The 25,562-nt window shown below is 40.6% G+C and overlaps 1 protein-coding gene and 1 long non-coding RNA gene across 13 annotated transcripts in view; one reads left to right on the forward strand and one right to left on the reverse strand.

The window, feature by feature from the left end:
* The first annotated feature begins 2,747 nt into the window (after positions 1-2,747).
* The window catches only part of CYRIA (CYFIP related Rac1 interactor A), a 78,851-nt gene continuing 56,036 nt past the window's right edge, over positions 2,748-25,562 (forward strand). For 3 of the 12 annotated variants that reach the window (XM_075923457.2, XM_075923465.2, XM_075923466.2), the window contains exons 1-3: positions 2,753-2,887; positions 9,545-9,638; positions 20,237-20,376. The gene's annotated coding sequence lies outside the window, so the exon portion shown is untranslated. The other 9 variants (XM_075923462.2, XM_075923468.2, XM_075923463.2 and 6 more) reach the window with 7 other exon arrangements.
* LOC142827765 (uncharacterized) lies at positions 16,200-24,571 on the reverse strand. The gene is made up of 3 exons (XR_012902505.2): positions 24,434-24,571; positions 23,964-24,079; positions 16,200-16,335 (listed from the first exon to the last, which is right to left on the reverse strand). It is a non-coding gene; the product is annotated as an uncharacterized LOC142827765 (long non-coding RNA).

Consider the following 25,562-nt stretch of genomic DNA (forward strand, 5'->3'; position numbering starts at 1 on the left):
TCAACTTACCTTATATTTTGTTAAAAGAGAACTTTTTCGTCAACTGCTTCATTACTATACCATCTTTTTTGTTGCATTCTATCACAAAGCTCTTTTGGTGGATTCCACGTTGTGCAGTTAATGTCTTGAAGTAAAGATTTAGATCTTATTAATGCATTTAAGGTGGACATTTTCAGAGATGCACGATTTTTAACTTTAATGTTGTTGAGTAAGGAGAAAACTCTTTCAGCAGCTGCTGAAGAGTGAGGCAATGAAAGAAGATTGATCATAAATTTTGACAACAGAGAGAAGTGATATTCGTCACCACATTTTTCTTGAGATATGTTAAACCAAAAATTTTCAGGCATTTTTTCAGCATTAGGAGGTTGATCTTGCGTTGTCAGCTCCCTCCATTCTTCATTTATTTGTTCATCGACTAGGTTAGAAATTTCATAACTAGTGGGATAATTGATTTAGGCCTTCCCTCAATAACATTAGCTGGGTCCAACGCCTTAAGCAACTCCAATTTTGCAAACAATTCACAAGATAAAAAGCGCTGAAACATCTGCTTTGTAAGGCAAACATAGAAATTTAAAATTTTTACTTGAAATTCTTGCAATTCTTTCCGGGAAATTTTTCCTGAATTATCCAGGTAAATGCTTTCTACAGTGGCACCACAATAAATGTCATCTATCCTGAGATATGTTGAAGGATCATTAATATTGATTTTACTTATATCATTAGGTTTCAAAATTTCTCGTTTGATGAAATTACTGAGAATCCCTTTAACACTAGTATTAATAGAATTCCTTAACTTATGAATTCTCAATGTTTCTGCTTGATACTCCAAATTGAGCTTATTGATGTCAGGCAAAATGTAAGCTAAGAAAGCATAATACATTTTTGTAATTGGATTTTGTAATCCCTCTAGAATTCTTGAAGCCATAGGAATGCCATCTTCTAATGCAGCAGATGTAAAGAACATTAAAAGTGCAGGCCATTGTTCTAAAATTCTTTTCACCACTTGCTCAAGGGAAAGCCATCTTGTGTAGCTAATGTGGATATTTTTTTGAGGATTGGTATTTGTAAATGTTTGAAATTCTTTATATTCATTTAGGCGCTTAGGACTATTGCTCAAATATGAAAAAATATTTCTGGCTAACTCTTCTAAATAATGTGGCAGTGCAGTGCAGGCTTTAGGAGCACACAAGTACAATGAATGGCAAACACAAGGTTGTATGAAGATATGAGAAATTTTCTGTTTTAAGAGATGCTGAACTCCTCCTTTGCTTCCCATCATAACAGTAGCATTATCGCTGGCAAATCCTATTAGGTTTTCAAAAGAGATTTCATTACTGTTAAAAAACACCTCTATGCAATTATAAATTCCAAGAGCAGTTGTGTCTTTAATTTCTAATAGTGTTAGAAATTTGTCCACTGTTTTTTGAACTTCAGTATCATAATGTCTAGCTACCAGAACAAGTTGTTTGATAGTAGAAATGTCATCAATAATAAAAGAAAATTTTGTCACCTTCAACTTAGAAACTAGGTTACTGAAGTCATGTTCACTGATCACATTAGAAAAAATGTATGTTCCTTTGGTTTTAGCACACTTGATATCCTTTGCTATTTTTGAATCTGGACAAACGTTTGCAACGAGGCCAGGCAAATGATCCAAAAGGGCTATAGGTAAATTGTGTTCTGCAATAAATCCACACAGTTTAAGCTCAGCAGCTGCTATCTGTGCTGAGTGAATAGAGGATGGACCAGGTTTCATAAAGTCAGTTACTTTTGAAGTTTGTTTTGTAGATTTTAGGGTTTTTTTATGCTTTTCTGTGTTTTCATGTCTTTCAATTTGACTTAAACTACCAGCAATTTCGCAATTGCATAATTTGCAGAAACCTTTACCTGGGTTGTATTTACTAACTACTAGCCAGCCAGAAAATTTTTCATGTGTCAACAACTTCGACGGCAATTTTCTCTCGTAAGAAGCTGTACACTTTTGTTTTTTTCTCTTAGGAGTGTTATCCTTATCATTTTCATCACTATCTGAACGAATAACCATATTTTTCTCTTCACTCATAATGGGTTCACCAAAAACAACGTGAAAACACAAAATGTTCACAAAGGATTTGTAAAAGTAAGCAAACAAGTAGCCGAGTAACCGGAACACAGCGCTAACTGCATCACTGCAACTCAAACTGACGCCAGGGCGGCTGGGCCAGTGACGCGGCCACGTGAAGAGGAGGAATACATCACATGATTGCATCACATAACACAATACACGCAGTCACAGTCTCGTCTCCCCAGGCTTCATTTGCATAATAAACTGAAAAGATATTAATGAACATGTATCCGATGTAAGAAATGTTAACGTTTTAAAAATGAGTGTGGAACATGAAATTATAACTTAGAGGCTTCTGAGCAAAAATGTATAATATTAGCACAAAAATTCCTAAAACGTACCAAAAATATCAGGCGTACCAAACGTACAACAGGAGGTAAATAGGACCAATAGCAACTATGGCAGCCCTGGCCCCCACTTGCACTGGGTTTGGGGAGGAAGCTAGAGGTTGCCTCCTCTCACACTGTGGAAGGGGGTTCATGGTCCATTATTCCCCCCCTCCCCCCCCCCATGCACGGTTTGGTTGGTCCCAGCTGCCCGTTAGCTCTGATTAGGATGGTAGGAACGCGCTGCCCTGTCTGTCACGGCGAGGAGGCGGGGTTGAGGGGGACATGTGTCCGCCCATAGTGGGCTGGGGTCGGCGCCCGTGATAGGTCACTTGGCGGGGGGAGGTGGGGCAGAGTAGTCTACGCCTTCTCTGACTGGGCGGGGACTAGGACGCCTGTCTCGCGGGGGGGAGGCGTTAGTGCGGGTGGCTGCCGCCGGCAGAACGTAGCGGTTCAGGTAAGAAGGACGGTTGGAGGCCTTCCCCCTCCCTCCCCCCGCACCCTCACGCGTGGGGAGGTGGCGCTGGGCTCGCGCGGCCTCTTGCGTTGCCCCGGGAGACGGTGCGGGTGGGCGCAGGCAGGGACATGTGGGCGCAGACCAGAGCACCGCCGCAGTTCCCCGCCTAGGCGTCCAGCTACCCGCTCCCAGGGGTCCCGGACTCCTCCCCTCCCCCCCCACATTCGCTGAGGAGGCGGGTGGCTACCCGCGTACTGCGTTGCTGCTCTCCTCCCCCCCCCCCCACCCCGCGCCGCCACTCTTAGTTGGGCTTTGGGGAGAATGTGAGGTTCCCGCTTTACATTTGGGGTGGGGGTCGCAGGGCCTGGTCTCCTGTCCTAGAGCACCTGCGGGACTAGTGCGGGGGCTAGCACCGCACAGGCACTTAAGCAAGTAGGTGGGTAGCTCTCTCCCCAAAGAGATGATGCACGTAGTTCAAACTATAGCAGGTGGATAAGGCGAGCAGTAGGAGGGTGTGTGCATGGGGGAGGGGGAGATTAATGCACATATATTTAGGTGTCTTTCGTGTCCACTGAGCTCTGTGTTTATGTGATTGTATTTTCCCTTTTATTATAGCTATTCTTTATTCATCCAGCACACTGCACAATGTGGTTTAGCCTTTGAACCAATCATGTGCCTATAAATAGGGTGAAGCAGTACCAAATGGCTCCTTTCTCCCTTTTAAAAGCAAAATTTAGTGTGTGTGTATGTGTATGGGGGAGCGGGGATGGTTGTTTATTGTTGAGGTTTTTTGTTTTTGTTTTTGTTTTGCCCTACTGTGAATCCTTGAAACTCTCCAGGCCTCATCAGCATGATAAAGTTTTACCAGTTACGCTGGTATCCTTATATCAATATATAAGCCCTGTAAGGACACTTCTATTATAGAATAAGGGTGCTTTTCTTTAGTTTAGCTTAATTCTCTTTCCAAGTAGCACAAATTAAGTCCAAAAACTGCCAGAGTGGCGTGTACAAGCAGTATAATTATACTGGTTTTAATTCATGTCTCAGGTTACACTGAAAAAAAAATTCTTTCTAGCAGCTAGTGACATCTGATTGTAAACTGCTTTGAAAATGCTTTTCTTAGGTTAAACAAGAGAATAATGAAGTTAGTTATGAGGATGGATAGAAAAGACTCTGACTCCACCCTTTTGGCTGAATCCCTAAACAACCCTTTTATTGTGATGTATTTGACATTGAACTTATACCACGCTTGATTTCACTCATTATTTTTCTAGTTTAGCTTCAAGGTACTCTTCATTTTCAATTTATTGATTGGGCTTTGATTATGCTAAACTCTCAACATTCCTGTGTTATGTACTAGAATTGTGTGTGTTCCATAAAGTGATAGAAAGAGACTTTCGCTTTGCACTTTCTCCATTTTCTATTTTCATGTTGTCCTGTCAATTTTTTTTATTTTGATTTTTTTTTCTCTTCCCTCCTCCCAGCATCTCCCTGTCTGCTTAGTTAGAAATATATAATAATCTAAAACTCACTTTTGCAATGAGGAAAACTCGCTTGCATACCTGGAGGAATAAAAACATTTGTGACATAAGATTGACTGTTGAGCAAGTAATTTTATCTACTCACCACTTGACTACAAAAAAACAGTGAAGCTTAATGCCAGATAGAGAAAAAATAAAGCTAATTTGTTGCATGTTCTGTAATGTGTGATACTGTTAATTTTTCCTTTAAAATATAGATAATATTTGTACAGCAGCAACTTGTCATTTTTCTTAGACATGATTTCTGTATGATGACAGAGTTTCTTTCCTGACTTCCCATGTGTCTAGTTTAAATGAATAAAATTATGAAGAGCTATAGAGAGCAGGAATTTCTTACCCTACGCAGGCTATACTGTAATTTTTTTCATGGCTATAAAAGAAAATTATAGATTACATTAGAAAAACATCAAGAGCTTGAGTTAAACCCACAAAAGTGGAAACTAATAGTTTAAGGCTAAAATTCTTCCAAATACTGCATTTTGTTCAACTATTACAGCACATCTGGTTTATAAGATTGTACCTAAATGCAACTAACTGTATCTAAGATGTTCAGGATTGCTTATTATTATTTTTTTTTAATTGAGTACTTCATATGCACTCTCTTGTAATTTCCTTTTATGCTGTCCTCTATTATCCTTTATATAGTAAGTCTTGAATTCCTGTTTCCTTCACCCTCAATTTAAAAAATCTATACATTAGTAACCATTAAAAAGTCAAGTACCTGCTAGTAAAAAACAAACAAAAAAACCCCAACCCCATGGGGAAACTGTAGTAATGTGGATTAGTTGGATACCATTGGGGAACATTGAGTAGTAGATTGTCATAGTGCTATGGAGATTCTTTATTGACAGTGTCCTGCATCTTAGTATGTCTTCATAACACTGCTTTATATGCTATACATTTGTTTTAAGTGGCAGGAGTCCTGTGGCACCTTATAGACTAACTGAAGTGTAGGAACATAAGCTTTCGTGGGCAAAGACCCACTTCGTCAGATGGGTCTTTGCCCACGAAAGCTTATGCTCCTACACTTCAGTTAGTCTATAAGGTGCCACAGAACTCCTCTCCGCTTTTACATTTGTTTTGTCAGGTCAAAAAATCTTTTCTGGTAGTCTGACAGTTTGTATTGATTTGCATATAGGTGATGTGAATTCCCATAAACAAAATTCCCATATTGTTGTTTAAAATTAGTGTTTAAAAATACATACTCAAAGTATCTATGCTACACAATGCAAATCATCGAGACTAGAATGAAATTTCCACCTTAAAAGAGAAGCCTTTTGCGTATGTACAGATAATGTCAAACTGATTAGTTCTCTCATCAGTCATATTTGTATGCACATCTGAATACCCTGTAATTATAGCTTGTAACGTAAATTATTTGTGTTGGGCATGCTGCAAAATTCTAGTGGCCTTCTTTAAAACCATTTAATGACTAGATTCAGAAACCCCACTTTCTGCTGCGTGTATGAAGTTTGATCATTCACTTACTAATTCATATATTTTTATTTTGTAGTAATAACAAATCACAACATTTTCATCCTTTGGATTTAATTTGATTATTTAGCAGTAATACTGATGATCTGATATTAAAATCCTGAAAATAAACTTATGCTACTGATAACCCTTAATTTTAATGTTCCTAGTGGACAATAAACCATACATAGTAAATATGAGGATTTTGGGAGGCAGAACCTGCAAGAGAGATATATGTTTGTATGTAGTCCTACTGAATTCACTGCCTGTCATGATTTCGGCCCATTATTAACACTCTAACAATAGTATATTTCATGAGTCTCATTCAGTCTTACTATATTGTTCATGGGTATAGTGAATAGAGAAAGTAATTTGAAACGAGTGAGTTAAAATGTTTTATACTGAGCTAACCCAAAAGCTCAAAGAAAAAAATGAGGTAAAATGGAATTTCTCTGAATTATATACATGGTGCAGGATATTGGGGATGTATTTGTAGTTATAAAATTCAAACTGCGATAGATGATGGGATTCCATGGTGAAGGGTGTAGGTAATTTTACTGAGAGGCAGTGAATGTCCTTTGTTTCAGTGAAAATACAGAGTACTACTGGTTTTGTTTTTCTATATGTTTGTGCAGTGCCAAATCCTAACTGGAGTTTTGATGCTACCGCACTACAAATGACTGAAATGGGACAGTTATTTTGGGGGGGCATATCTAATTACTGTTCAGGGGCACTCATTCTCAATTCTCATTTTTTAAATGTTTGTAAGCTTTATTAATTTTGAACTCTAGAAATGGCAAAAGCTGGGTAACTTTTGTTTTAGCCTAATTAAATATCAGGCAGTCCCAGTGAGATACATATGAATAATTAATTTTATTTCACTAATTGCTTTAATAATATACAAATCAGTAAAGCACTTCAGAAACTGCTAAGAGATGATTATCTAATTAGAAGTGCCTGAGTTACACAGATTACACTCACTTCTCTGATTTCATTGTGTGTTCTCTACCTAGTTTATAGTTCTGTGTGACATCATGCAAGTCAGCTTGCAGGATTTGCTCCTTAGTCAGTAGGAATAATTACTGTGCTCAAAGCGAAGTACACTATAAATCTTTGTAGGATTCAGCCCTATATATTCAAGTGATTCCTTTTTGTATGTAACTGTCTATACTCTAAGATACGATTCTGCTAGTGTAGTAGTTATGGGTAGCATAGTCTATCAGCAATCCTGTTTTTTGCAGTACTTTATTGTAGTAATATACTGGTCCAGTTCTGTGAATGTATTCTTTCTTTGATCTGGTAATAAGTATTGATGTGGTGTGACATTAAATGGTTGTATAAATTATGGAGTGTGTGTCTCAGATTCCTGCGTGACATTACTATTTTTGACTATAGCATATTGGGAGCTTATGTTAAGCATATTGTCCACCATGATCCCCAAATCCGAGTTATTACAGAATAGGGCACTCTATCCTGGGTAAGTATGGTCTACATTCATTGTTCCTAGATGTATGTACTTATTTTTAGTTGTATTAAAAATGGGTATCGTTTGCTTGTTCCCTGTTTACTAAGCGGTCTGTATCACTCTGAATCGGTGACCTACCCTCCTCTTTATTCACCACTCCCTGACCTTTTGTGTCCTCTTCAAACTTTATCTGTGATAATGTATTTTCTTCCAGGTCATTGATAAATTGTTAAGTATTGTAGAGCCAAGAACTGATACTCGTGGGCTGTCTCTGAGAAAACACCCACTTGGTGGTCATATGCTGTTGAGAATTATTTTTTGACACCTATCAGTTACACAGATTTTTCATCCATTTAATGTGTGCTATGGTAATTGTAGATCATTGTGGTTTTTAATTAAAATACCATGCAGTACAAATTCAAATACAGGTTGAACCTCTCTAGTCCAGCATCCTTGGGACTAGGGATGTCAACTAACTTTTTTTGTGTGTAAACATGTAATTGTGTGAATTTTTAGTGGTTACACATTTACACTAGAGATGTAAGCTACTAGACAACTATCCAGTAAGCAAAAGCTTATTGCATAGTCGATACACTACAGAAGGAGACAGGATGGGGTGGGTGGGGGGGGGGGAGCAAAGTGCAGCTCTCTGTGGGGTGTTGGCTTAAAAGCTGGTTTCCCTCAGTTCTAGTTCTGTGGGAGGGGCGGGGACGCAGTGGTGGCTTTCCAACTCCCTGCTGGCCTTGGGCTCCATGCGGTGTTTCAATCTTTGAAATGCACAAGAGCCCCTGCTGAGGCTCTTGTACATTTCAAAGGCGGAATGCTGTGCTAGTACTTATTGACTACAGGCAGTCCCCGACTTACGCGGATCCGACTTATGTCGGATCCGCAGTTACGAACGGGGCTCGCCCCGGAGGACACGGACTGCGGGACCTCGCGGTCCTGCCGCCCGTGTACTCTGGGGCTTTCTCCGCGTCTCCCTGGTCTGCAGACCAGGAAAATGCGGAGCAAAGCCGTGGGGGGGGCTGTCCTGCTGGCAGCTGTCCTGCTGCTGGCGTCCTCAGGGGCTTTGCTCCCCGTCTCCCTGGTCTGCTGGTCTCCAGGCACTCCAGCAGACCAGGGAGACTGGGAGCAAAGCCGCGGAGGACCCAGGCAGCGGGACGTCTCGGTCCACCGCCCGCGTCTTCCTGGTCTGCTGGGGTGGGGGGGGGCGCAGCTAGTACGACCCCCCCCCCCCCCCAGCAGACTAGGCTTTTCTCCAGACTCCTGTGGCAGAGCAGCTGGGGCGCTGCCGGTTAGTCCCGCAGCGCCGCTCTGGGCGCTACTGGACCAACCCGGCAGCACCCCAGCTGCTCTGCCCCAGGCATCCCCAAGTCAGCTGCTGCTGAAACTGACCAGCGCTGACTACAGGAAGCCCGAGGCAGAGTTGCTCTGCCCCGGGCTTCCTGGAATCAGCTGCTGATCAGTTTCAGCAGCACCTGACTTGGGGACGCTTGGGGTTCTTAAGTTGATTCTGTATGTAAGTCAGAACTGGCGGTCAGTTTCAGCAGCGGCTGAATCTGGACGCCAGTTCCGACTTACATACAGATTCAACTTAAGAACAAACCTACAGTCCCTATCTTGTACGTAACCCGGGGACTGTCTGTATTCAATTAGTCAGTGGAAATCCCATCGACTATTTGATTAGTTAATTGAAAGTTAACATTCCTAGTTTACACACAGATGGGGCATATAGGAGCTACTGCTTATGGGGAGCTGGCTATCGCTGAGCACTGGCTCCAGCCTGCACACCCATCCCTTGGATAGAGGTAGCAGAATGGGGAGCAGACAATTGGCAGGACCCAGTATGTTTAGGGTGTCAGTTTGAAAGCCAGCTTCCCATGTGTACTGTCTTCTATCTGCCCCCTCTCTCCTCCCACCTCCCGCTGCAGCGGGACGGGGGAGGAAAGAGACAGGTAGCTCTGTAGGAGCTGGTGCCCTGGGGGAGCTGGCTCTCTCCCCCGCACCTACTGCCTCTGTGGGAAGCAGCTCTGTGGGGCGAGGGGGAAGGCGGCTCCACAGTACTAAGCACTCTTTCCACACACACCCCACTTGCTACCTGACTGTTGCCAAACCAGAGAATTTGCCAAACCGCAGGAGATCAATATTGTCTAACAGCATTACCAATATTTCCACTAGGCTCTTAGAAGATAACACCTCGGAACACTGAGAGCCAGGGCTGGTGGCTGTAAACAGAATTTTTGGGATTGCAGGAAACTTGACCACACCCTGGGTAAGTGGGCTTTGGCTTACTAAAATCATACCAGTGCTCCAAGTCTAATTGGAAGAGTAATGATGATTTTCAGTGGTTTACTTGGCTAACTCGCTTAATTATTGAATGTGAATTATCTGGACTTGCTGATTTAAAAATATTTGCCTTTATTGGATTTGGTTAATATCGTCCATGAGTACTATAGGTTGAACCTCGCTAGTCCAGAACTCTCTGGTCTGGAAACATCCATTGTCCAGAATGATTTTAGTTTTTTCATTGGTATGGACAGTTTTCCCACAGTCCCATAAAGTTTGTTTACGGCCCTCAGTCTTGGCTCTCAGTGTACTGTGCCATTGTTTAACTCTAATCTACCTTTAAATGTCCTCTAACAGCCCAGTAAGCAGTAAAAGTGTTGATAATGCTTCTAGACAATATTGACCTCCCATGATCCAGAAAATTCTCTGGTTCAGAACTGGTCAGGTCCCCTCAGTGCTGGACTAGAGAAGTTCAACCTGTAGCAGAATAGAAAAGAATATTATTACTGCCTGGTGAAATGATGTAATCTTTTCCCCCAAATTGAGAACTTCAATATTTATTGAACACTTGTGCCATTTTTGTATTATTATTGATTGTATAGTGGTCTTGTGTACCCATATTATATTCAGGTTTCTCTTGTTCCTAATGCATTTTTATAACAAGGTTTGTTGTTATCCACAATTCTTCTGGTCTTTTTTTTCCCTTTTGTGTTCTTTGACTTCCCTAATCAGATGTCTGTGACTTCTAACTGCCAGTTTCATATTCCTTCCTATCAGCTTTCCCTTTGTTATATTTTGTTAGTATTATTTTTAATTGTTTTTAGCTTTCTTCTCTTCCCCTCCAAGCCAGATGTTTGTTTGTTTGTTTTTTGGTTTGTTTGTTTGTTTGTGTTTTGCATAGTCTTCTTCCTTAATTGTTAGGTTGTGGCTTTCTGGGAATCTGTCAAGATATTCTTAGATGATTCCAAATTATCATTTGCACTGTTCTGAGTCAGTTCTTCTTTGTAGCTAATTGGCTCGAGATTGTTTTCAGCTTTGTGAAATTGACATAGCTAAGGCAACAAATCTATATAAATGGTATGGATGTTTATAAATATATCAAATCATGATTACTTGTACCTAAGCTAGCATTTATTTTTACTTCTGTTATCAGTTCCTTTTATCTCTTAAAACAGATTCTAAACTAATAAAGAATTTCTCCATATTAGCAGTAAAATGTTGGATCACGAAACTGTAATCTGTAATGTTTATAAATTCCAAAGAAATTTTAGAACTGGCATCATGAGACCTCCAACATATCACTTAAATTGAAACCCATGTTCACACATCTTTTCTCTTATACATTATAGATACTTGCATAAGGAGGTCGTTATTCTTTTCCCTGTTGTCACTGAGTGGTCTGTAATAAATGCCAACTAAGACCCTATCTTGTGATAGAACAGTTAGAAATGTATTCATAAGCATCTGAGTTACTTGGAAACAGGGAGTAAGGTTTTGTTTTTATGACATTTATTGTTTGTTCAAATGACTTGTTTTCTAGATTGGATCCTTTACTTAAAGTGTGGAAATTGAAATTGCAGGATTGTTTCTCTTCCTTGTTGTCATTATTTCTAGAAACTGTTAGCATCTAATGTTTCTTCAGCATGATAATCCCACCTTTAGTGTAATGTCATTTCATTACGTTAGAACCTAGTTTTGTAGTTCTGCAGTTCTCATACTATGGTGTATGCTGCTGCTGGTTTCTGTAGAGGAGGTTTTATGTTGCCTGCTCCTTATTTTGAGATCTGAAAGGGTTGGATGCCAATAGAAGCAGGTAGAAACCAGGCAGAGCCACCATAATTGTGTCCAGTAGAGGCTCTTCCGGCATAGAAGAGGAAATGGGTGCTGTCTGTATTCACCTGTGCTATGTCCCCCACCTGCTGCACTGGGCTGGGACTCCGTGAGCTTGGAACATCTGTGGTGCTGCGCCAGACCAGAGTCCCAGTTTTATAGAAGGTTAACCTGTAGTTACATTTTAACAAGCATGGTTGGGATATCACTATTCGTTGTCACAAACACACATTGGTTTTTTTGGGTTTTTTTACTGAACTAAAAGTAAATTACCTAAAAAAAATCCCCTTTTCATTTGTTACTGAAGCATCCTGTTGATTCCCAAATCCTAGCAAAGTTATCAAAATTGTAGTAAACGTCTGTATTTTTGTGAATGCAGTTACATTAATTATCTGCTTTATTTATAAATCAGGTAAATGTCAGCTTAAAATGTTAAGCTTGCTTACATTTGAAATAGTATTTGATTATACAAAATTAAAACTTTTTCACTATTCTGCTAAATGCCAAGAGAAAATTCTATGGCAATAAAAATGATTACGTTTCTAACAAAATTCTTTGTTAGGGTCTCATGTACTAGCAAAGATAGTTTTGCAGAAAACCCCAAGAACTTTTTTTTTGAACTGATTACAAAATCCAGTGTTTTAATCATTTTATCCGACAGTGTGAAAGAGATGCAAACTTTTAACAAGGCAGTTTAGTTTTAAGGACCAAGACTCCGCTAATTCAAATACTTACACATGTTCTTAACTTGAAGACTTGGCCTGTGATCCAGCAAACACTTTGCCTTGGTAAACTTGGTTTGCTGCATAAGTGCCCAAGAAGGCAAGGAACAGCTCTGTTACAATATTAATTATAAAATAGCTGAGTAACAACAAGGTGGATTTTGGATGAGTCTGCAGCCCACATGCTATGGGGCTGGTGAATAGGTTGATCCTATAAATAATTTGTATAAGAAACTGTATTTTGGAGAATATATGCATGCCAGGAGTTGGGCCAGGCTTCCTAATTGTTGTATTAGTTATTGAGACCCCAAACAGAACTTTTTTTTGTTAGTAAGGCAGAGCAACAAAACTCATTGAAGGCATGCTACAACAATGTGGAATGGCATTTACCTTACTACAGTTTGGTGCATTAAAAAGTTGGCAGTGTTTTTGAGAAGTCTAAATGTTTGTGATTGACATTATTAATCTGTTTCCTAATTCACTGTATAAAAAACATTATAAAACACATACAGGATTGTAGAACAGTAAATACTCTATTATACAGTTTTGCATTTTAATTGAAGCTTTGAGTCATTGTCAGTGCATCTTATTCCAAAAGAGAAATTTGTATACCAGTGATATGGCATTAATTCAAAAAGGGACTGTTATATAAGCAAATACAATGCATATACTGCATCCTTTAGTTTTTAATACAGTCTTTAAAGGGTAGATTTGAAACTGACACATTTTGTGACGGATATTAGTATATATACATTGGAGAAATTGTCTGTACTTTCAGGGTATGTGTTTATGTGTTTTTAGTTTTTTGTTTTTTGTCAGCCTCCTCCTCCCCCTGAGGTAGAAATGAGTGAGTAGCACAGCAGCTCACAACAAATTCATATGCTGGCACTGAAGGGAGCAGTCTCTGTAGTGGTGCTGACTTCCTTCTGTTCTTTTGACCATAAAAGGAGAAAAACACTGCCATATGACTTGTACTGGAGAGAATCACAGGGCAAAAACTGCATGTTTTTAAAGTTGCCTTAGGAAGCTTATTCTGTTACATGGCTTGCTGAATTCTGTTTCATGTGTCTCTTGTCTACTTCCCACCCCTGAGTGCTGTGCATTTCAATTCTTTTTTAAAAGGCTGTAGAGGTAGTAGGTGAAGAACAGCTTTAACTTTTCCTGGGAATACTTATTAGTAACAAGTTTAATGAACATCTGAAGAACTGAAATATACTTTATTCTGATCAAAAATAAGATTTTTTTATATCAAATATCTGTAAATTAAGGGCTCAATTGTTCTTTCTTTTCTTTTAACATGAGAGGATTCTGTTAGGGGACTGGGTGTAAAGAAGGCGGAAGGTAAATAGCTCCTCAACCGAGCCATTTCTAAACCTTGCTGGAAAATTTCTCCCGGGGCTGAGAGGAACACCTCTCCAGAACATATTCATCCTGTGCCAGTGACTGTCTACATGCACAGTCACTTAAGAATCACTTGTTAGTCTTTAAAGTGCTACCAGACTATTTGTTGTTTTTTAAGTTTATCCTGTACAGACTAACTTGGCTACCCCCTGAAGGTTTTGGATTTCACAGAGTACCATGCAACGTTATCAATAGCATTGTTGTGTTGGCTACTTTGAGCTAAAATAGACCAGCAATTTGAAATATGTAGCGCAAAATCATAGAATCAGAGGGTTGGAAGAGACCTTAAGTGGTCATTGAGTCTAATAACCTGCCCAAAGCAGGACCAACTCTTTAACTGAATCATCCCAGACAGAGCTTTGTCAAGCCGGACTTAAAAACCTCTAGGGAAGGATATTCTACCACCTCTCTCAGTAACTCATTCCACTGCTTCACCACCTTCCTAGTAAAATATTTTTTTCTAATATCCAACCTAGACCTCCCCCACTGCAACTTGACACCATTGCTCCTTGTTCTGCCATCTGTCACTACTGAGAAAAGCCTCTCTCCATCCTCTTTGGAACCACCTTCAGGTATAAAGGGAGTTGTAGAAAATCATTTCATTGTGTGACTATTCTTGTATGAGCAAAAATTGCACATAAATTGCACATTGAAGTTCAGATTCTTTACTGCTTTCCAATCTTGTGTAATAATTTACTCATATGCAAAGCAGGTATAAAACATGACTAGTGATACTCTCACCTCAGTGGTTCATGAGCTAAATTAGCGAGCAGCGTTATCCAAAAGAACCACAATAGTGTGAATACATAATTTAATTTACGTTAGTAGATATTCATACTTAAACAATATGACACTGGAAATATTTAATATGTATGTAATATAAAAATTATTCTCAATAAAATGATTGATCAATTAGTTAATGTATTAAAAGTATCCTGATTAGCTAATCATTCAGTTGGTGTTTTAATATCATGTGTGGAAAATAGCTGCAGGAGATGCATTGAAGAGACACTTGCTCATTCTGGGTATAGGCAGTGTTTTATACCCACTTTTTACCTGGTGTAGCCAGTTATGTAAACTGGAAAATCACACCTTATTTATGGTGATTAAAGAGTCCTTGTTTTGTTTATTTTAACCAAAATTGAGGGGAAACTATTGTATTAACTATGAAATCTTATTCTAGATTAGGGATGTTAAATATTGGTTAATTAAATAGTCGAGTAACCTCATGAATTCTTGTCGGTTAGTTGACTATTCTATAGTCCCTGAGGGTGGGGCCCACAGCCGCTGTGCTCTGGCTTCATTCCCGAAGAGCCCACTTACAATCTACACTGCTGCCTCTGATAGAGGCAGCAGCGTGGGGTGCCAAGCAGGAGCTGGTCCGTAAGGGGAGCCAATTTAAAAACCAGCTCCCCTTGCAGACAGGCTGCCTGTTGTCCAAGTGCTGTTTCCTCTGATAATGAAGCAGCAGTGCAGGGTGGTAGCACATCCTCTCTACGGGACGTCTGAGCTCCCAGACCAGGCGTGAGCTGGAACTGAGCTTGGCTGCCTGCCCATGTGGCTCCTAATACACTTCAGATGTAGAGCCACAGGGTGGGAGGTCCTGGACCCAGCATGAGCCAGGACTGAGCCTGCCTGCCTAGCTTCTAAAATAGTTTAAATGTAGAACCGCAGCAGGCTAGGTCTCAGACCCATTGCAAGCCAGGAGTGAGCCAGGCAGCTGGCCAGCCAGCTAAAAAAATTTACTGTCCGGGGGGGGGGGAGGGAAGTGCATGTATTTTGTAGCATTAACCTAAGTTTTTGCTAATCGGTTAATCGACTACACGATTACATCCCTAATCTAGATCTTGGTGCCTTTTGTTTTAGGGGAAAAAAGTTATCTAGTTTGATTTTAATACCTAGAGAATTTTGTTTGGAAACAAGTTAAAACATCAGTAATTTCCCCATGTAATTCATAAGCAGAAGCAAACATACAACCTCCGAAAATTCGTGATTTTTATAGTACAGTCTCTTCTCAAAGAGCTTGTCTTCTTCAGACTTCCCAGATAACAGCCAGCCAGCCAGCCTAATGTGAGGAGAGATGGAGGGTCATATTGTCAGCTTCTCTTATATCTTCATTGAAGCTGGTGGACCTATACCAAATTACAGCATCTGACAATCTGGTCCGGAGTCTCTTCTGGTGTTGGAAGCAATCCAGGGTGATTAGAATTAAGGAATCATGTGTGCAGATACAATTGAAGTGGGCACATTAGTTGTATTTTATTATTAAACAGAGATCGAGAGTTCTCAGGTTTCTATGATAAAATGCACTTAAAATTCCAGATATTCCCCATAGTGCCAAAATGTGGAAAGACTGTTGTCTTTGATCACTGAAATACATGGGTTGATATGCACCAGCAGAGGATCAAGATCTTTATATTTTATTATCTAACAAAATATTGCAAATCTGTAGTTAAAAATATGATTAAATGTAGCAAGGAACTGCTTGAGTATCCCTCTGGCACACCTGGAAACTTAAGATATGGTTTGCCTTGGTAAAATTTCAGTATTGTTTAATTCAGCAATGTCTCCAGAAATGGAATTGCAGCAACCCTCGCACAAAAGAGTATTATGAGAAGCTTCACAAACTTTCCATTGATGCTGTGGGGTAAGCTATGGCAAGTTTATCTTCAAACTTCTCAACCTGCTGTGGGGAAATTCTAGCCACATTTAGGAAGCAAGAAGTGATATCTGTGGAAAAAAAACAATACTCGTATTAAAAACACATTGAGGGACTCAATATTATGCAAGGGGTCTCTTCGGGGTTTTGTGTACAGCCTTTTGAGAGAGCTTTCTAGAATTAAAATCTTCTAGTCAAAGAGCTAAACTTTTTAAACTTTATAATAATGTTAATAGATTTTTTTATCATGCGCAAAGGATACATACCCTGGTTCAAGTCCAAATTTATTCCCATTTTCCTACTTGCTTTGTAGTGGGGATGTTAAATGTTCAATAATTGTGTAACCACACCAAATCTTATTGGTTAGTGATGGCTGCTGGCTCGCTCCCAGAAACAAATGCATTCCTGTGGACAGAGGCTGGTCTACAGCATCAGCCCCTATCTGTGGGGGGGCCCTAGCTCCCCATGGACAGAGGCTGCTCCAGCATCCTGTATGCCACCTTAGGCTTATCGGTTAATTATTTAAATGACTATTTGCTAACATCCCTACTTTGTAATTAACTAAAATAATGGCACCAACACACAAACATAACGTGTAAATGTGGTTGTTGCTCCTGTTTCCACTGCAGAATCTCCCTGCTTCTTGGGGGATGCTCTTATCGCTTTTTATTCTGCTAAATTTAAGACCACTGGACAAACTTAACCTGAGAGAAGACTTCTAACAATGCAGGGTTTATCCACTTTCGTCTTACGTAATAATTAATACATATCTGGTGTGGACAAATCCTTACCTTATTGAAACCATAAACTCATATTATTGCAACATAGATTAAGGGCATCTGTACTTTTCTTAAATCAAAATCCAGAACATGTAACTTCATTTTAGACTATGAAACTTGGTACCTTAAGTAATGAATATCTGAGATTTGAGGTAATTTTATACAGTAAACTTCTGATAATACGGCACCTTTAGGACCCAGGAGATGCCAGATTATCAGATATGTCGGCCTATACGAAGGGGGGGCTAAGAGGGGTCTGGGGTGGAGTGGAGCGATGTGCCCCTTGGCGCTGTGGGACCAACCCGGAAGCACCCCAGCTGCTCTGCCCCAGGTGTCCCCAAGTCAGCTGCTGCTGAAACTGACCAGCGGCTGACTCCGGGAAGCCCGGGGCAGAGTACCCCAGCTGCTCTGCCCCGGGCTTCCCGAAGGCAGCTGCTGGTCAGAGTAGCTGGGGGTTCTGCTGGGTTGGTCCCGCAGCGCTGAGGGGCAACGCTATGGGACCAACCCGGCAGCACCCCAGCTGCTCTGCCCCTGGGTTCCCTGAGTCAGCTGCTGGTCAGTTTCAGCAGCGGCTGAATCAGGGAAGCCGGGGGCAGAGCAGCTCCAATTGTCCGGCTGCCTGGAGCACTTCTGGGTTTCAGATGGTTCCGGACCATCAGGAGTGCTGGACCATTGGATGCCGGACCACTGGTGTTTTACTGTAGTGACCTTGTTTAGAATCTGGTGTGTTCTTTATATTGCATACTATCTTATCTAATCATTCTGTTTTACCTGTGGTCTATAACGGTCAAATTTTGCAGTCCTATGTTGAATCTACTTTGCTTAGCTCTGTACATGTAATTACTTCAGTATTTATGTACTATTTAAGAAATGATGAAGCCATATGATCAGTATTAAACAGCAGGAAACTGTTAGAGGGCACTGCCTTAAATTAAACTGTGTGCAGAGTAAGACTGCTCAATAATCCCTGATTTACACTAGGAAGTTACTTAGAGAAATAACTCCCGTTATTTTGAAATAACAAGCAGAGCATTCAAACTTACCAAGCTCATTTCAAAATAATAACTCCTGCTTTCCACGTGGAGTAACACTATTTCAAAAGTTATTTTGAAATAGCGGTAGTATTTTTTGTTTTTTAATCTAGAACCCTGCAAACATGTGGGTATCCAATGCAGATATCCATGGATCAATTTTATGGCTGCAGATAGAAATTTTGTATTGGTACAGGACTCTATAGAAATATGACAGTCTTTTCAGAGAGTTTCTCAACTTGAGCAGTTCTACCAGTCATCTCTAATCAAACAGGAACTATTTTTTAAAATGCTAAACCATTTTTCCTTCAGACTTTGAAAACAAAATTCACCTTCAGGCATAGCTATTGCATGAAAAATTTCAGAGAATGAAAATGTGAGGTTAGATTGGAAACAGTTATTTTAGATCCTATAATAATTGTATCTATAGAAGTTCATCTCTGGGATTTCAAGAGCCAAATTTTATTCCAGTTATTTATTTGCCTCTAAGCTTGCTCAGCAAAGGAAATAGTAAACCTGGATTCAGAGTGGAGAGAACTCTATTTTCTACAGCCATGTTAGAAGTATTGTGGTTATGGGTGAGCTGGTATTTTAATTCCAAGCTTTCATGTTGTACCTAGTACAACAGACTTCCGATAATCTGGCACCTTTGGGACCCAGGGGGTGCCGGATTATTGGATATGCTGGAGTATCAGTATGGAAGGCTGTGACAGGTATGGGGGTGGGAGGAAGGTTGGGTGGGGAACGGCGTGGCGTGGGGCGAACTGGGTGCTCGTGAAGGGCAGCGCTGCGGGACCAACCTGGCAGCACCCCAGCTGCTCTGCCCCAAGGTTTCCCCAAGTCCACGGCTGGTCAGTTTCAACAGAGGCAGACTTGGAGAAGCCGTGGGGCAGAACAGCTGGGGTGCTGCCGAGCAGGGGGGTGAGGAGTGGGGCTGCGGGACCAACCCGGTAGCACACCAGCTGCTCTGCTCTGCACTGCTTCCCCAGGTCCGCAGCTGATCAGTTTCAGCAGCGGCAGCAGTGGACTTGGGGAAGCAGCTCCAATTGTCTGGCTGGCCGGAGCACTTCAGGGTTCCAGTTGGTGCCGATCTATTGGGAGTGCCAGACCACTGGATGCCGGACAATGGGAGTTTTATTGTAACATTTTTAAAGGTGATTTCACTTGTGATCTTGATAAAGCATGAGCCTTCAAAATTAACATCATAAGAAAAAAAACAACAACCAAAAACCTGTGCAGCCATTCTTGAGTTTGAATATGGAACAAGTGGTGGATTTTTAGTCATAAGAAAGTGATAATGGTATACTACAAATAGCTCTTGTTTCTGATTACCTTTGTTTTCCCCCTGTATTTACATGTTTTTAAAGCTTTGGTAACTTTCTGAATGTATAAGAATTTGATCTCCGAAATCCTCCAGCATGCAAAGGATTTTGGGAAAAACAGTTCCAGTTTATGTAAATATTTTTGTTTTAAATGCACATAGGAATTATGACAAGCAGCTAAATTTTACAAGACGCATGTCTCATGCATTTTCCATAACTTAGTTGAATTTTTAAGGGTACGTCTAGACTACATGCCATTTAAATAATTGCCGCTTCATTTAAATTTACATGGCTCAGCACGATAGTCTGGACGCTCCCCTGCCGACATCAAAGGTATTTGTCGACCACCCAGGTATGCCTCATCCCAGGAGGCATACCTGGGTGGTCGACAAATACCTTTGATGTCGGCAGGGGAGCGTCCAGACTATTGCGCTGAGCCGACAAACAGCTGATCAGCTGGTTGTCTGCTCAGCGCGGCAGCCATGTAAATTTAAATGAAGCGGTGATTATTTAAATTGCCGCTTCTTTTTACTATGTCCGGTACCCTAATCTGTCGCCAGAGGCATGTAGTCTAGACGTACCCTAAGATAATGCACATGCCTCAGCTACATAAAAACCACCTGCACCAATTTTGGCAGCAATTCATCACCTTAATCCCAACTATCTTATTGAGTCAATTAAAAAATAATTGAACATTTTCATGAATAAAAATCCAAACTAAATATTTCTAAAAAAAATCAGATCTGCTACAACTTTTAAAATTGTTATTCTATTTTAACAAAGTTCCAAATTTCACTTAAAAAATGAGAACAGGCTTAACCTAACTTGTTTTCTTTTAAGCTAGAGAAGTCTTATCTGCAAAGTTGAAAGAAAGGAAAAGCACAGTGATCCTGTGTGGTTTTTTGTGACAGACGGATGCTGAGCCTCTAACTCCACGGTTCCAGATTATTGAATCTGAACTAGAAATACTACTTTACTAGGTAAGAAATTGCTCTGTGTGTGCTGTATAAGTCTTCCTCTTCACAGTGTTTAAATGAGTATGTACAGTATTATGAAAGGTAGTATTATGTAGGATTGTAGAGTATTTTTAGTTTAATGTGTTTGGCTTTGCTGGATGTACCTGCATTTCTCAAATGATGAATATAGTGTCCTCACTGTCATGAGACAGCAGTAATATGCTCTGATTGAGATGACTTGTTGAGTTGAAGTGTTAGAGCATGTCTATATGAAGAATTAATGTTTGGCAAGCTGGGGTGTAAATGTGCAGCACTACACTTTGATAGGTACTAAGCAGTCACGTGGGCTTTTTTTCTGAGCTCTAGATTAAGGTCCCTAATGTGCTTTGTTGTACTGCAGTTTGAAATAGCTGGCAGTCAAAGTATACTATGGAATTTAGAGCACTGCACAGCTACAGTCCACCTTGCTATTCACTAAGTTGCTGTATAGATAATCTCTTGATTTCCCTCCAAGAAAAGACTTCTGAGGCATCATGAGCGAGAAGGAGCCTGATCTGAAGGACTCCACAGATTCCATGGTACTCCACAGATTCCAGAAGGATGACTTTCTCCTATCACACTTATCTATGGGGGAAAGCCTTGCTATTACTCTACTGATGCCCATCCCTGTGGAGAATACAAACTCGAGAGAAATATAATGGTTCTTTTAGCACTATTAACAGTGTACAAGTTCTTGATAAGAAATATTCTAGATCTTCATGGCAGCATGCCACAGAACTGTTCTGACCAGATCTCACTTAGATGAGCTGCTCTTCACTAGTTCTTCTTAGCTTGTTTGAAAACTTTGGTAGATGTTGGTGTTTGCCGTGGACTGTCCCTCAGATAATAACTTTTGTCAGTCATAAACGGAGGGACAAATTTTGTTGGCATAGTGTTTGTGGGACAAGGATCATTAGCAGAGGTCATCTTGGGGCTAATGGTTCCTAGCAGAAAGAGAGAGCCTTTAGATGTGTGGAAAAGAATCTTTAGGATAGCTCTTTCTCACTCTGTCAACAGGGCATCTCTTGTGCATTATCCAGCATGTCATGGCATGAGCATGAAACATCAAAAGAAAAATCAGTCTCAATTAATCACGCTAGAAGTCTGTGTCACTGAGGATGTCCGGAAACAGATATGGTTCAGTCACACTCACATAAACTCAGAGAACTCTATGCTAATATTATAGATGTGATATAAAAGAAACAGAATAGAACCATCAGCAGAATTAAAGATTCACTTTAAGTCCTGTTGTGTGTAAAATGACATAACCAAGTCCATAGATAAATACACCCTGAGATGTAATCAGTTCATCATAGAGAGATCCCTCCTAAAAACATCTTCTGCAATTTAATAGAAAACAATCACTGGTATATTTCTACAGGATTTTTTTAAGTTTAAAGAACATAAACATTAGAAAGAGTATAGAGCATTGCCCTTAGTTACATTCCAGGACTCTTGAAGAATGAGAGGGAATGACGGTTGAGTAGCAGTGCATGTGTTGCTGTCACTTTTACAGACAGGAGCCGAAGGCCTGTGCATCCAGAAAGTCACTGTTCTTAACTTAATGGGGGAGAGGAAATTGAATGAACCAGTGAGTGAACAGCTGCAGCTGTAGGGGTGTCTGTAGGATTGAGAAAATGAGAGAAGAGGAAGGGTTTAATTAAGGCAAAGGAAAGAGAGATCTTTGGGGAGGGGGAGTGAAACGGGGAGGAGAAGGAAGAGGATAAGAACAAAATGATCTAAGAGGAGAGGATACAGGTGTGTGACGGAAGAAGAAAAGAGAAGCGGGTCTAACATAGAAGAGCATCTGATCTCTAATAAAAATGGGTTGAAGATAGGAAGGGGTAATGAGGAATAACAAGCATAAGATCTAGTTAATTATGGGTGTTTTAAAGTTTATTAAATAAAAAGTTAATAACATTACAACCAAATACGACACAGTTGTCTTTATTTTGTTAAATATCGGGGTTATGGCTTATAAGGGCTGTTGTGGTACAGTTATTTTTTCCAGCAAGTTCTCCTGGAAAGTAGAAAGCCTTCAATGAGACTTACTTGCCAGTGGACAAAGTTCTCCTGCTGGGTGTCAGAGTGGGGCATCTCTCCTTTACATCCTTCCGTGCAATTGGTATTGACTACTTACTGAACTTCAAGAACAGTGGTCTAGCACACTCCTCTGTCAAGTTGTGCTTTGCTTTCATCTATGCTTTCCACTAGGATGTTAAGAAGCCTGTAATTTGTTAATTGAGTAGTTGACAAAAACTTCGTTGAAAGTACATTGAAAGTACTCAGTTCTGGATCCCTGCTGCGGTAGTTTCTGGGACCTGGCACAAGCCTGGACTGAGCCAGCCTGTCGGACAGCCTGTTAGTGTTCCCGACCACTATGGCCAGAACCTGTCTCAGGCTCGTGGTACACTTGTCAGCCTGTACTAAGGTAGTTCACTTTACCAGATTGCATTGAGGTCTCTGCAGGCCTTGTTGGCTCAAGTTTACAAACTGGGTTGTCGCCACTTAGAGTAGTCACCTTAGCTCCACTGGTGCTCAACTCTCTCCAGTGGTGGTTAAACCAAGCCACTGGGTGCACTGGGGTTCTGTTCTGTGCACTCAACCTCTCGCTAACATTGGTCATGGATGTCTCCATTGGGCTGGGGAGCCCATCTGGCTGAACTCAGAACACAGGACCTGTGGTCACCAGCAGAAATTTCCCTGCATATCAACATCAAGGAGCTATAGGTGGTGCGTTTGGCCTGCAAAACTTCTGAGCAGCCCTGTGGCAGGTGTTTTCTCATTTGGACAGATATCACTCTGTTTTCTATCCTTGCGCGGGTTGAATTTTCTTATGTGCACTACCAATATTGAGGGTGCGTGGATGTGCACCACCAATACAAACAAAACCAGATAATTTTAAGCAGTTCATAAGTGTGTGGAAGGCAGTATATTAAAACAAGGGATATTTAATACTGAGCAATGCATAAAATATTTAATATGAAATTAAATACAAAAGAAAATTAACACTCCGTTGGAGTACATGTATCAACTTTTCTAACAGCTCAAGCTAATACATGCTACTCCTGATTCATAAGAGCCAGAACTCTACCAAAAAGCAAAGATCTGGCCTTAATGCAATATAGTATACCATGTATTAATTAGTAACACAGATTTTTTAAAAAAATCGTTAAGTTCAGAGTTTTAGATATCGGTAACACTCCAAAAACATTCTGTTAACAGAATCTTTTTCTTCCTTATCTTAAGCCATTAACACCTTATGCAAACTTTGTTTGAAATTCAATCATGCAAATGTCCCGGCATGCACCATTTCCCTTCCAGCCTGCTCCCCCACTCAACCCAGTCAGACAGCTAGTCAAACACCCCTGCCTCCGTCTCACTGCACAGATGCCAGCACCCACCCACCCTCTCTTTCCCCAACCTGCCCTATGTAGTCAGCCCCTTATCTCCATTCTAGCTCCTTTGCTATGCACTCATTCAGCATTGGCTCAGGCCTTCTGAGCTGTGTTCCTTGCTCCTGTCCTTATCCAAGACATTTGTAGAGCAGCTACCTGGTCTTCAGTACATACTTTTAGGTCTTATTGTATAATTCAGCATAAAGCAAGAGAGGACACGGCTGAGCAGTATTGCAGTCAGCAGATCGGTGAGCTCCAACTCCTCTTCAGTATAATGGCTTGGGAGCCGCCTGACTTGGAATAAACATGAACAATCACTCGAAGAAAAAATGGTTATGTACATTTTATAATGGCTATTCTTTGATATGTGTTGCTCATGTCCATTCCAATATCCCTCCCCCTGTGTTGGCGAATTCAGGAAAGAAGAAATTGGGGGGAGGGGGCCGCGAGGCTTGGCAGAGGACTATATATACCACCACATTGAATCAGCACCGCTCTAGGGATCTCCACAGCTGATCTGTGTACACTGCTATGGGAAAACCTTCTGATGACTGTGCACAGAGCTCATACGTGTGACTTGGAATGGACAGGAGCAACACATCTCAAAGAACAATAGTTACAAAAGGTATGTAACTGTTTTTCACCTGTTCTGTAACGTGTTCTTCAAGCTGTGGTGTTTATCATGTCCATTCCATGATCTGCCTTCCTTCCCCACTGTGACTCATTACTGTTACTGGAACTCCTTGGGTGCTATTTCAATAAAAATATATAATAAATAGCTTTCAGGTTACACATCCCGCCTAGCTGCTGTCACATGTTCTATGAGCATTGTGACATATGTGAATGTTAAGGAGTTGTAACACATGACAAGGAATTACAATTACTTGCAGGAGGGATTTTGTTAAAAGGTTTGTTTTTTTAGAAAATAGGCAGATTTAGAATTTTATATTCTGTGCTGGGTGGTTCCACAGCCAAATGCCCAAACTGGAGAATACCTTTGTGCTAGCCTTGACTGATACTCCCAAGGGACTATCTCAGAGCACATGAATGTGAATGGGGAGGTGTTCTCTGAAGCTTTTTGTGACCAACCTATTAATGGGTCAACATATGAGTAGGGTTTTCAGAATCATGTTCATGATTTAGGGGCACACGTTCCATTGGCTTTTTTTTTTTTTTTCAAGCTGTAAGATCAGGGCTTTGAACGAAAGCAAACTGAGAGGCCATAAGAAGTGAGCGTAGTGTTAATTTTTTCACAGCATTCATGTTAATATGTTCTAAAAACACTTGTTTTTGTGGTGTCCATGTCCATTAACATAACTCATTGACGTCTTCCTCAAGCACAAACAAAAAACAGGACTATGTAGCACTTTAAAGACTAACAAGATGGTTTATTAGGTGATAAGCTTTTGTGGGCCAGACCCACTTCTATTTGATCTGAGGAAGTGAGTCTGGCCCACGAAAGCTTATCACCTAATAAACCATCTTTTTAGTCTTTAAAGTGCTACATAGTCCTGTTTTTTGTTTCAGCTACACCAGACTAACACGGCTACATTTCTATCGCTATTCCTCAAGCACAGTACTTCCTGAAATTAAAGGTCAGAACTGAAAGAGAGCAACAAGCCATCTGTCTCTTTCACTTTCCATCTGGAGCAAAGAAACATTTATAAAGAGCTCTTTAATTAATTGATGTGAAAAATTGGATATGGATTCGATCATGTGTACCAAATGTATAAGGTAGGTGGGTGCAGAAAATAGATTGCTGGCCAGGTGTGA

This window comes from Pelodiscus sinensis, chromosome 3 (assembly GCF_052426305.1).
Source record: "Pelodiscus sinensis isolate ZL-2025 chromosome 3, ASM5242630v1, whole genome shotgun sequence".
Taxonomy (NCBI): domain Eukaryota; kingdom Metazoa; phylum Chordata; order Testudines; family Trionychidae; genus Pelodiscus; species Pelodiscus sinensis.